The following is a 13,694-nucleotide window of genomic DNA, read 5'->3' on the forward strand; positions in this document are numbered from 1 at the left end:
ATATTCCTACTGAAACACTGTTTCTGTAGATTTTATTGTGACATGTTTTGATGAAATTCCTTTTATTTGGAAAAAAAAAAAATGCATGCAAGCTACAAGATGTGCATGTCAATTTACGAGTAGTCTTTAAGCCTAGTGAAGTACCCCACCTTAGCCCCAGGGAAGGCATTCCTGCAATGTAGATCTAGTCTCATTAAAAGTGAGTCAAGCTCTCAGTCCACTTCTTGCTCTTTACATAAAAATGAGGGGGGGGGGGGAGTAATGTTTTACTGTTTTTTTCTACAATTTAAAAAAAAAAAATAATAAAAAAAAACCCACACACACAAAACAAAGACAACAAGAGATTCTCCTTTACCCATTCCTTGGAAGTCCATACAGGAAGTCCATCCGTTTCTACCTGGATGAATCTCTGCTCTGCAGGTTCCCATCACTCAGATGATCGGCCCATTAAACTCATACCACTTTCAAGTCAGAGAGAAAGGAGGGCAGGGAAGAAGAACAAATAAGAGTGAAAGAAAATAGAGTTGACCTGAGGAATGTCAGAATATGTGCCAAAGGTTCAACAGTGTGAACTAATCATATTTGTATCAAATACTGGTTCTGACAGAAGAGGCTCCAAATCAGAGTGAACATGTGACTTGGCAGTGGACCCTCAATGGGCGAGTCAAGCTACTCTGAAAGAAGAGATCACCATGATATAAAGATAAATCATGAAAGAGATAATTCATCTCATTTCCACTCATCACAGTGATTGCATTTAAGTCACTTATGTTTTAGAAATTCTACAATAGACTTCTGGAAGAATAGAGAATAGTATGTTTGATAACACTTGGACATAAAGTTTGACTCTGAGCTACTGGCTGTTTTGTCCTTCTTGATTCTGCAGTGGTTTCCTCTGGGTTCTCTGGTTTCCTCCTGATACCCTGCAATGGATTAGCATCCCATCTAACATCGTGCTCCCCATTCATGCGCAGTGTTCTTGGGATAGGCTTCGAATCCCCTGGAACCCTGACCAGGATGAAGTGGCTATTGAAGCTGAATAAATGAATGTGTGGCTGTGCAGTGAAACTCGGCTGGCTGGTTGATGTTAGAAAACAGGTATTCAAACTCTGGTTATGGAGTACCGGTTGTGTATTAGATCATCATGACTGCCTTTTGTTAGAAGCAGGCATAAGTAGTGTTAATGCAGGTTTGTTCCCAAAACCTATGACCGGACAGTAAAGTGCAGCGTGCGTGTTGGATGAGGTCATCAACTCAAGCTGATGATCATTTCAACTCCTCTTTTCTGTCTAGGAAAATTAAACAAACCTTTCAATATGATCTCTCTCCTCACATAGATACCATGTGCATGAAAAGTAGCATAATTACATGGTCTTTATTCTTTTTCACTTCCAAACAACTCAGAGCAAACCAAAGCTCTGACACCAAATCTTGGTCTCTGACACTGTCTTATCTGCCAGTACGACACCAACAGAGGAACAGGGTTTGAGAAATGTTCACAATTCCCTCTCTTTTTGCGATTTCTGTACCATATGCCAGCTCTTTAACAAGGGAAAGGCTAATTACAGACTTGTAGCAGGGCGATAAATGTGCCGGGGTGATTGTGTCACACCAGTCAAGAGCTCTTCAGTGGACAACGGTTTCAATAATGACAGATTTATCTGCTCTGAATGCGGCTGTTCAAATTACAACCTTTCCACTTTGAGAGTGAATGAGGTTTAACACCACGGGGGAATGCCAACATTTTGGCTGTTTTATTCCTAGCTTCCTAAATGAAAGGCTAAGACCTCTCTCTCTTTAGCATAAAAAAAGGCATCCACTTCATCTTATTTGTAGTTAACAAATTTGCTGTCATCATGTTATTTTTTATTTTTGTCGAACAGCACAACCAGTGGGCATACACAAAAAATACACATAATAGTGTTCAGTAGAGCCTGGTGCTGATCTCGGTCACCCAGACTGTAGATTCATGGAGCCCATGAGTGACTACGTTTACATGTGCATCAGTATTCTGATATTAATCGTAATTTGGAAACATTTTAATGAGTATCGAGTCATGAAAACGCTGCAATCTGATTGCCCGATTCAGATTAAGATAATATTCTGATTATCAAAATATTGTTTCCCATCCCTGGAATAAGCCTGTTTTAATCATAAATTTGTTGCACCTTATTCAGATAATCCACTGAAAGGAGATATGTGCATGCTCAATCCACAAAGAATTGTGGGTGCTAACAGATACTTACATAACCATGTGTACAAGAATATGTGCATACAGGCATCGGAATACATTGTATCCGGAATTAGGCGGCAACCCGAATACAGACCTTAAACGGACTTTGATGTGCATTTAAACGTAGTCAATGACAGTCATGTCAAGTCTGCTGTGCTGAAACATCCCGAACATGTGGTGAGCACTGATTAAGAAAGTGTACACAAAAAAGTATAGCGTGTTTAATAAAGATGAATGGAGACATGGTGGTTTAGTGGTTAGCACATTTGATTGAATCTCCAATCTCCATGACAGCTTACATGATCTCCTCATGCTTCAAGGGTTTCCTCCGGGTACTTCAGTTTCCTCCCTCAGTCCGAAGACATACATTCAAGGCTGAATGGCACTCCCAGATTGTCCAAAGTGTTTGAATGTGTGTGTGTGTGTGTGTGTGTGTGTGTGTGTGTGTGTGTGTGTGTGTGTGCCCTTCGATGGGTTAGCAGGGGTCCAGGGTGTCCCCTGCCCTGTGCCTTAATTTCCTTGGGATAGGCTCCAGGCTCCCCTGTGACCTTGTGTAGCATAAGTGGTATGGAAAATGAATGGATGGATAAATATAAATTAGATTACTTTCTTGCTCAGTGATATTTCAAAATTGCTTTCGGAGAAATGATAAGTATATGGAGTAAGCAAATATTGGCCAATTAAAGCAAAAATTACACAAAGCTAAAAATGGATGTTTAATGGTAAGTGTAGCTTTTGCATTTACCATGCTTGCTAATCAGATGAGACACAGTATTGAAACACTTGGATTTTTTTTCATTGTTTTTAAGTAATCGAATGGTATTGCCCATCTGTCTTTCAATGAGAGAGTATGTTCTTGTTCACTTGAGTTTTATTCCTATAATGAGACCCCATGCTCTAAGCTCAACCATAATGGTTTCCCAAAAATAATTGATAAGTGCAGGATCAATGCATGAACCAAACTTCCAAAGTGTAGTACGAGAAAGATTGTAAATGATTATATAATTATAGAACACAGTGATTGCAGTGGGTGTGAGTGAGTGTGTTATTTTGGGGTACAGAATGTACTTTAAAGTCTATGAGAATGTGTATCAGTTGCAGCACAACTACCACTACAGGCTAGTATTAACAGCAATATTAACATGTTTGAGGGGAAAAAGGGAGGGAGACCAGGGTTGAGCAGTAGAGAGACAGACAGAGTGACAGACAGATAATGGAGAGAGAATGAAGGAGGCAGCGGAAGCAGTTGAAGGTCACAAGCAGGCAGTCTTCCATTAGCTGGGTCTCTGTTTACTTGGCGCTAGACTTCACTGGGGATTTGGTGGCATATGCTGCTGCCCCTGGCAGCCCAGTAATGCCCCACTTAGCAAGGCAGAAGCAGGGGGGTAGACACAGGCTGTGTCCCAAAGCACCACTCCACGACTGGGTCATTTATCTAACCCCACTCAGTCACTTCCACACACCCAGTGGAGCTTGCAGACTTTCCACCTGACCTCCCTAAAAATGACTTCGTCTCAGAGGCATATGAGAGAGAGAGAGAGAGAGAGAGAGAGAGAGAGAGAGAGAGAGAGAGAGAGAGAGAGAGAGAGAGAGAGAGAGAGAGAACACTGCAGTGGTATTCTTCAGGGAGATCAGGTTAAGATTGTAAGTAATTGAAATACACTGATTTTTTTTTTTTTAAAGAGTTGTCCAATATCAAGTTTACATTTTCTATTAGTCACCAAGTGTATGGTTGAGTAAATGAGAGGGGAAAAAAATACAAATAAATCATGAATAAATATATAGCATAGCTATGAAGTGACCAGAAAAAAAGTACCTTTATTTTGTGCATATGGTTTAGTTTCTCAACATTTTTATATTAATTCTTTGAATTAATAAAATTGCACCAACACATTGATTCATTTGCAATTTCTTCGAAAGGCAAACATGTCCCTTGTAACACACTTAATAAATTTGATGAATTGACCCAAAGCCTTAATATACCCAGAGTCCTCTTACTCACAGTATGCCTCAAACACATCCTAATGAAGAAGTGTACTTTAATTAAATGATCTCTATCCTTAATGGCAACCTATGAACTACACAAAAGTTGTAGCAGACTTCATTAGCCAATTATTCACTCGACTAAACCTTAACCATGGGCATGTTTATCTTTAGAAGAGAGCACATGTGAGGGTTGATATGAATGTATTCTATATAAAGCAGATTGAGAGCACGAATAAAGTAAATTGTGTGCACCCATTATGATGTTTTTCCTCATGGCTACATTTAAGTTGCATGTACTCCCCAATGTCAGTATGCATTTATAGAAGAATTTGTTAGCTCTTGAAGGAAAGCTTTAGCTTTTGCTCACTTGTCTTTGTTTTTTTTTTTTTTTTTTTTAGTTCATTACAACAAAAAAAAAGAGCCAAATTGAAAGCACAGATTAGCACCTGGAGCAAATTAGCATGCTAGCCCAGGTTAGAGTGCTATATTAGCAATTGCAATTTAACTAGCCATCATTTTTGCCTACATGTAGATTAAGCTTGTCACCTTGAATAGGAACTCTAACTATAGCCTCAATTCACCATCTAGCTAATTGGACTGGTTTTGGAAGGGCATCTTCACCACAACTGATTAAAGTTGGTCCTGAGGCCACATGTGAAACAAGTCATACACAAGTATTGGTTGAGATGGTTTTATCCTTTTTATTAAATGATAAGGATCCTCACTATAAAGTTTGATTGTAGGTGACTGAACTTGAAATACAAGTTAAAAATTATGTCTTTAACAAACTAGGCACTCTTTTAACCCTGACTTGACTTACAACAGACCATTTATTTGAAAGTTTAATTTTTATTTTACTAATCTTCTAGAGCTTCTGGTTATCAAGGGGATTGTTGAGACCCCCCCCCCCACTTTTTTTCCTTTGATTGATTTCTTTTTTTAAAAAAATAGACACAATCAAAATGCTGACCCACCTAGCTTGCTTATATATATGGCAAACAAGGCTTCATGACATGAGAACTTTAGCAGCAAACCTTCACACTGCACTGAAGAATTATTTAAAGCAGATCTCCTGATTGTGAACAGCTGTGCGTGATTACAATGCAGGCGCTTGTGAATGAGGAAAGGATTCTGATTGGTCGGCTGATGTGGTTTGGGCATCATGGGAAGTGTGTAAGTGAATGCAAACTAACAGCAGCATGTTTTGTATTGATTTATTCTGGCAAAAGCGCAGTGTTTGTTTTGTTTCCTTGTAGTCTTTCATGGTGTTTTCCTTTTGTAACATTCATGAATGTAACATTGATGGATGGCAACAGCGGACTCTATTTGTTTATTGATTTATAGATTAAAGGATAATGAGACTTTCATTGTGGATATTGGCTGGCTTAATATATTGTACACGGTGTCTCATAAGTCCAGCATCATAGGATTAATGTATATGTATTTGTTTATTTATTTTTTACAGACTATGGTGTATCAGAGCAAGGAAGAACACATCCAAACAGTTATGCTAATAGGAATTTGTGTATTAAGATGAAGTGTTTACTTACTGAGCAAGCTCTGTAAATAAAAGTTTTTATGTCCTTTAAGTTTTCCTCCTGTGAAGCTGGACTTAGAGTACGCCCTATATACCTTTCTTGACATTATGGACAAACACTAAACAATGTAAATGTGACATAATGTTCTTTTAATGTGTTTTCCTAATCTGAACCAGTGTGCTATGTACTATTCACTTGTCTCCTAGCTCTTTGACTTGACTGATATTTATGATCCCGTTATGTCAGGTCAGGTATTTCTATTGGCAGGTAAATATGCTGGGGGAAAAAAACAAACAAACAAAAAAAAAAAACCTGTCAAATCAAGCCTCAACATGTTTGAGAATGTTTACCAAAATGAAACAAGTTCCATGCAGTTATAGTTACCACAGCAATTTACCAATGATCACATTTTTTAATTACTTGGAGTACCTATTTGTTTATAGTTAGGGTTATTGTCATGGAACATCTATGAAACAAGTTGGTACCTGTTATCACTTCCATTAGAACAGCAGTAGTCATTCACTCACAACCCTCTTTTTTTATCTTGAGAAGTTAATAAGACACAAAAAACAGAGCTTAAGTTACCAAGAAAATTCTGAAAACTTCAATTAAAGCTTTATCTCTGACCATTACAAAGCATTGCCACGGCAGACACCTTCCCAAAACATTACATTTATATCTCTTTACAGAAAACTTCACAATATCTACAGCAACTCAATTTTTAATCTGTTTGTCAACCATCCAAGATACGAGACCCTATATGTGATGTAACTATAGAAACAGCATTAAAACTAGCACAAAAGTCAACCAGAAAATCTTCTGACCAATCAGAATAGAGCATTCAACATCCATTCTGTTTGAGATGTGATAGTTAGAATTTGTAATGGCTTTACTACTTATGATGGGAATTGTATTGGTTTTAATGGAAACTGTAATGGTCCCTGTGGGACTCTACTGGTAATTTGTTGCCCTCTGTTGGTGGCATGTTATGTCTAATGGATAACATTAAGGACCAATAATGGTAATGGTTTTAATGGTTAACAGCTGATTGTTTGTAATGGTATTTGTAGTGGAAAGAATTTCTGTGATGGCGTCTATTGTGGTCTATTGTTTTTTCCCCCCCCAGCTTGGATATTTGTACTCTGTTTTTATTTTCCTCCCCAGTATAAACATAAAAAGACTGCACAAATTGCATACCCATGATGCATTTGTTTTTGATTCTAGTGCGCACAGCTATGTGAAGAGAGGTTGCTGTGAACAGCACCACTAAAGCTAGTGGTTTTTGAATGCCATCACAGTTTTAACCCCCAGAATACGAGATATACAACTCAGGAAGACGTCTATAGTACAGGAAGCTTCAGTTATCCATATTGGGTGGAACATCTTGAGGGGGTGTAAATAACCAAATAACAAAAAGCATAACATAACATTTAAACATAAAATATGGCTAGAAATATAGCTGTGTTTGTTCTGTTTGCCTTTCTCACAGGATCTGTCAAGTGTAGTGTCTATTGGATGCATCCAGAAACGCTGGCTCTGTTATTGACACTTCTCAATAATTTGCACCTTGATGCAAATTATTTATTTGTTTAATCTGATAAAAAAAAAAAAAAGAAAAGAAAAAGTTCAGGTAATAATAGTTTGGCACATTGTAGCCACTTGGTAACGGTCTGAACAGGCTTTACGAACTCACAGAGAGGTCTTTGATATGCAGTATGTATAAAAAGCAGCCTGTTTTTCTGCTCTTTCGCTTTTCTGGTCTCGGATCTGTTTCATTTCTTTGTATCTGCAGAGGAAGAGGAAGATAAGGTCCTTTTTTCCTCAGAGTTAGGATCTGTGTTTCTCTGTGAGACATATCAAGATTACAGTTCGAACAATACAGCAGTAACTTAAGCTAAACTCAAGTGAAACTGAATTGGCAATTTTACAATGTACTGTAAATAAATCACACAATTAAGATACAGGCTGAATTTAAAGATAGGGTTTTTTTTTTTTTTTTTTTTTTTTTTTGATTTATGACCTTTTTTTTTTCTTTGAATTTTTACCTTAGACCGTTAAAATTTCAGCTCTAATTCTTCCTAATTGCAGCAATAAATACTTTAAGAAAAACAATGTTAGCAACTGCAGGAAAGATGAGATAAACATCAGTGAGATCTGAAACCTAGCCACTGAAACCCCAGGCCTGAAATGGCATTTGATGAAACGTATCCCAATCTTGATATCTGCCCATATCTCTGAGCACTCAACAAACAGCGATGAAATATAGTATGATATATGAGTTACGGATTCCTGCTTTTACTTGTCTCAGGCAGAACCACTTTGAGGATGTTGGAGCAACATGCTAGAACTCGAGCTCAAGTTCAAATCTGCTGCGATGACACAAAGAATTTGTTCTCCACACTCATAAATTAGCGCAGAGCAATCTTGGATTCTTTGTCTTCTGTTGAGTTGAGGTTTGTCAGGGCCTTCTAAAATTTCACTGCTGAGAACTGACACAATAAAAAAACAACGTCAATCTTATCTTAACTTTTTCCTTTCCAGAAAGCCTCAAACAGCAGGTATTGAATGTCCAATAGTGATAGGGGAAATGAGGAGAGGAAGAAAGATATGGATCTTGAAAGCTGACAGAAGTGTTTTACAAATTTCATATATTTGAATTATATGCACATCAAATTATTTTTTTTTTTGTGGTGTATTTAATACATTTTATATTTCTTTTTGAACTTGTTAGGCATCGTTCCATCCATCTACTACCGCTTACTCCATCTTCAGGGTCGCGGGGGATCCTGGAGCCTATCCCAGGGAACATCAGGCACAAGGCGGGGTACACCCTGGACAGGGTGCCAGTCCATCGTAGGGCACAATCACATACACACTCACACACCCATTCATACACTATGGACACTTTAGACACGGCAATCAGCCTACCATGCATGCTTTGGACTGGGGGAGGAAACCGGAGTACCCAGAGGAAACTCCCGCAACACCGGGAGAACATGCAAACTCCACACACACATGGCCCGGACCCTGGAGGTGTGAGGCGAACGTGCTAACCACTAAGCCACCGTTCTTAGTGAACCGATTAAAAAAAAAAAAAAAAAAAAGAAACAACTAAATGCAAAAATTAAAATCTAAAAATTATATATTTAATGCCAAATCTAATGCCTAGCAAGTTCAAAACAAAAGAAAAAAAGACATGTATTAATGTTGTAATCAATTGCACTCGGAAAGATTAAAAGCTGATTTTCCGAAGGTCTGATCTAATATGGATGTCCAGATGAAGGTCATATTTGTATTCATACAACAAATTCACTATAAATTCACTTATATTAATACTATTTCCTGCATATATCCCTTATATCCCATATATCTTCTGCACAGTGCATTACCCCTTGCATACCTGTAAATTGCATTTATACCATGTTTGTTCTGCCTTAAGCTTTATTGTATCTTCTATACATTTCATTTATTTATTTATTTATTTATTTATTTATTTATTTATTTATTTATGTGTCTTGCTGTCTTATGTACTGGACGCTTCACATACCAAGTCAAATGCCTTGTTTGTGAGCGCACTTGGGAATAAAGCTGCTTGTTATTGTGTTCTGTAAATTTTCTAAACATATAAAGATCTACATGAATTATTTCTGCATAGTAAGCAAAGAGATCTAACTAATAATGTAGGTCAACTGCCTTGTTCATCTTTGCTCGTAAAAATTACGTCACAATGGTCTTAACACTTCCAAAGCTGTTGAAACACTTTCACAACATGAATCTTCGCACCAAGTAAAATCAAGTTGTATTACATAGAAAATGATGCAAAGAGAAATGTGTTTATGACCAAGATCATCCACCTTGCCAGAGTTTCCGACTGGGAATTTGGAGTCGAATGACTGGTCCATTGCACGTTTGTGTCAGAGGTGGAGTTTTTCCAATTACTATGGATTGCATAAATACTTTTCCAAGTTTCATAGACATAGAGGTAGGTAGTGAGAACAAGCTTTTGCCTGTTGAGCAGGTAGGGGTTTGACTGGATGGCTTAGTTTCCCCAAGTTTCTCTCTCTCTCTCTCTCTCTCTGTGTGTGTGTGTGTGTGTGTGTGTGTGTGTGTGTGTGTGTGTGTGTGTGTGTGTGTGTGTGTGTGTGTGTGTGTTCAGGATTGTTCAGTATCTGAGGTTACGGCAGCAGGATCAAGTCCAAAACTTTAGGTTGTAGGAGCCTACATCACGAGAGCCCTTTGAACCTCTTGCTGCAAAATCCAGAAACAACTTGAAGTTTGGACCAGACTAAAGGATTAAAAAGACGGAGACCCACATAAGTGAGAAGTCACTATTGTTCACATCCCTTGGGAACCCACACACTCCAGGACGCGCACCCCCTTGTGGTCACCGGTCACTCCACTCTCCATCTAATCATTTCATATGGTTTACAGAGGCTTCTTCTTTTTTTTTTTTTTATACATCATGCTTGGCCCCACTGCCAAATGTCTGCTTCTGGATCTTCGTTTAGCCCAAACACCCATAAATCATAAAGCTATCAGTGTAAAGCGATGGCACAGAGCCCGAGACATGCAGACTGTGAGGGCATCTGGAAGGCCAGGCTCAGGCTGTTTCTCATCACAGACAGCTGGCTGGCTCACCAGCAGCCGAATACAACTTGGGTTAAGGCTTAAAAGGATAAAAAGTTCAATCAGTGCTGAATGCTAATGTGGCTAACAATGATTAGTTTAAATAACAGTGAGCATGCGATGATGTGCAAATGGACCAAATGCAAATTATACAAATAGCTGTTCACCTAAGATATAATTTGCCAGATGTACTAAGATATGCTCAATTGTACTACTTTGATGCTCAAGACCAGGTATTAAACCATAACCAACTTATTTGATCCTTTACTCATTTATTTTTTTGTTTTTGTTTTTTCATAAACCAAACCTGTTGAAAGTGTCTTCTGTGCTGTTTATCCTATACAGGGTGGTGGGGGAGCTTGGTGCCTATCCCAGGGAGTTCAGGGGACACCCTGTATGGGGTGCTAACCCACTTCAGGACACAATCTCCCACACACGACAATTTGGAAATGCCTACAGCACACTGAGGGAGGAAACAGGAGTACTTGGAGGAAACCCCTGAAACAAGGGGAGAACTTATAAGCTCCGTACCCACAGGGTGGAGGTGGGAATCATACCCCCAACCTTGGAGGTGCGAGGCAAATGTTCTAACCACTAAGCCAGAGTGCCTCCCCTTATTATTGTTTATCTCCATTTCACTCAATGAAAGTGTTCCAGTGTTTAATGAGCGGATTCCTCTAAATTTTTTTGAATTGAACCGATTTGAAGTTATTTAGCACTTTTTAAGGTTTTCATTTGACTCACCCTCATACAAAAAAATGCAAAAAGACTTTTTTTCACACCCAATTTTCAGACATAAGAGTTTATTCAATTTTTTTTTAATTTTTTTTTTTTAACCATAGCAATTTTGTTCTCAAATATGATTGGTCAGAAGTCATTAATTCACTTTCTCTAATAGCTACTCGACAGTATTTCCAGCTGTACTGACAATTACAAGTCAACTGACCAGTTATATTAATTAACCTTATTTAATATGCTATAATTTCTAACTTATGGTGTTTTATGCTAGATGTTGCACAGGTAAACAGAATAAATACAAATGAACAAGCAAAAAAATATTATTTAAATAAATAAATAAATAAATAAATAAATAAATAAATAAATAAATAAATGTCTCCTTGGGAAATAAGCTTTCCAATGAGATAAGATCCAATATTTATAGAATAAGATTTTATACCAATAACGCAATTACTGATGCATTTTTACATTTTGCGGAAGTATGAAAGTTATAGAATTTCCAAAAAGCTGAAAATCACTACAATCTTTGACTGTGGTTTATTGACTTAAAAACATAAAATTAAAATCATTAAATTTAAAATGTCTTCTCTAATGTAGGCAAAAAAAAAAGAAAGAAAAAAAAAAACTCAAGGAACTTTAATTGTCACTTTTGATATCCTTGCCCCCCCCCAACATTCAGACTCTTGATTAAGTCAAAAACAATTTCCAGTCCTCTTTGATTAACGAGACGCATTTTTTCGTGCGTCTTTTCTCTTTATGTGGCTGCATTTTTTTCTCGGAACGTAACTCAGGTGTTTTTACTCCAGGGCATGTCGGTTTCAAGCTGAGCCTGGGAACGAAAAAAAAAAACAAAAAAAAACCCACAAGTCTGTCTGTCTAGCTCTTGATGGTGTTTGATTCATATACAGCTGAGGTTGAGTAGACCTCTGATCTGTGTGTATAGCATAAGACTAGTATGGACTTACTTTGTGCGTGAGTTGTCTGTCTTTCTTTCTCTTTTCCTTTCTGTGTGATCATTCCTATTAATACACCATGGACTCGTACTAAAACATCAGTATTCCACTCTGTTCTCTCTCACACACTTCTTCCCTTTCCCTCGTGTGTTTATTTTCATACTATGGGGTATGATAGCTGCTTAATAATTGATTTTTTTGAGTGTATAGCCATGCACTGAGAAATTCTGATTCATCCTCAGAGTAACTCGCTGCCTGCTTCTTGCATCATTTAGGCCTGACAATTAACTGTGGCTCTCGAACATCCTTTGGAGTTTTGGCCTTCTCAATCTTGTTTGGTGAAAAGTTTGCAGTGGACAAGCAGTGAGCGGATGCCAAGCTTTTCTTCTCACTTTCTGACAACACGCCGCAACCAAAAAGAAATACGACCACAGCAGCTTTTGATCTGCCCTCCAGGCCAAACAGAAAGCAAGTAGCATTGGATATTTGGCTGTGTGCGTGCACATTTGTGCACCAGTCATTGAAAAGTCGAAATATAATTGTATAGCTGGATAGTTTTCTCAACAAGGCTGGTTTTGGCTGTGGTCAGAGCAGCTCTGTGTCTAACGCACACGTTTTCCTAATCCTGAAGATATAACATTAAGCTTTGCTAACACCCTTCATTGCACATGCAGGTGCACACACACACACACACACGTGTCAATCCGGCTTTTCTGTCTTCCTGACATTTTTAGCACCAATGTTTGGACTTTACTTTCTAACCAACCTTAGAACTAGACCTCATGAAAGTTCCTGAAGTTAGCATGTTGTACAGGGTATTTTTTTTTTTTTTTTTTTTAAACCTTGTTTTATGACTCTGCACAAGTGGTTATGTTCTAAATATTGTTTTGCATCGCGTATTTTGTTTTTGTGTATACGGGTCAAAAACATGTGTGCTTTGCAATAGAAGGCTGTTAATTTTGAAGGAAATATTAAGTGCATAAATATAACAAAACCTTAACTTTTAGAAAATCATTTACTTTTACTGTTTTATAAAGGGGTTTACAGGAAAAAAAAAAAACACATATGAAGTGATAGTTCTAAAGAATAACGGTCAATTATTATTGGTATATTAAGATATAAAAAACAATAAAACTACAAGTTACTCTCTGAGGGTTGTTGTTGTTGTTGTTAAGTAATACATTCCAAAAGTGCTACTTGTAATAACACAGTAATTGTCCTTATTATAATTAATCGTTGATTTTGTAGCTGTTCATTTTTTTTTTCAATTTCAAATGAATAAATTTAATTAACAAAAACAACAAAAAACATTTTCCAATTTTATTTCAAATGAATAAATGAATTTTCTGTCTTTATTTTAATAAATGAATATACATATTTTTCATATTTAATTCAGATTAATGGCTTCATTCATTGACTGTGTTGTTTGGAAACCACGTTTTGGCCTGTATTATGTATTTTATGCTTATACTCCATTCAGTCCTGTTTGGCTCATTACCTCTCGATCCAGCATAACCACTGATCGTCTCCTTAAAAGTGTCATGCCTCTGCTTCATTTTGTCAGTGGCATGCTAAATGTAGCTTTTTGGCCAACCACAAATACAGGGCTGGGTTACGTGC

At 37.5% G+C, this 13,694-nt stretch overlaps 1 long non-coding RNA gene across 2 annotated transcripts in view; it reads left to right on the forward strand.

Moving 5' to 3' along the window:
• Positions 1–13,376, forward strand: part of LOC128629291 (uncharacterized) — a 43,691-nt gene extending 30,315 nt beyond the window's left edge. Inside the window, exons 2-3 of one of the 2 annotated variants that reach the window (XR_008393642.1) lie at positions 8,489–10,616; positions 10,729–13,376. This is a non-coding gene — a long non-coding RNA (uncharacterized LOC128629291). Of the gene's footprint in view, positions 1–8,488; positions 10,639–10,728 lie in introns of those variants that run through there. The other variant, XR_008393641.1, reaches the window with a different exon arrangement.
• The last annotated feature ends 318 nt before the right edge of the window (positions 13,377–13,694 follow it).

The sequence above is a fragment of the Ictalurus punctatus genome, chromosome 27 (genome assembly GCF_001660625.3).
Source record: "Ictalurus punctatus breed USDA103 chromosome 27, Coco_2.0, whole genome shotgun sequence".
NCBI classification, from domain to species: domain Eukaryota; kingdom Metazoa; phylum Chordata; class Actinopteri; order Siluriformes; family Ictaluridae; genus Ictalurus; species Ictalurus punctatus.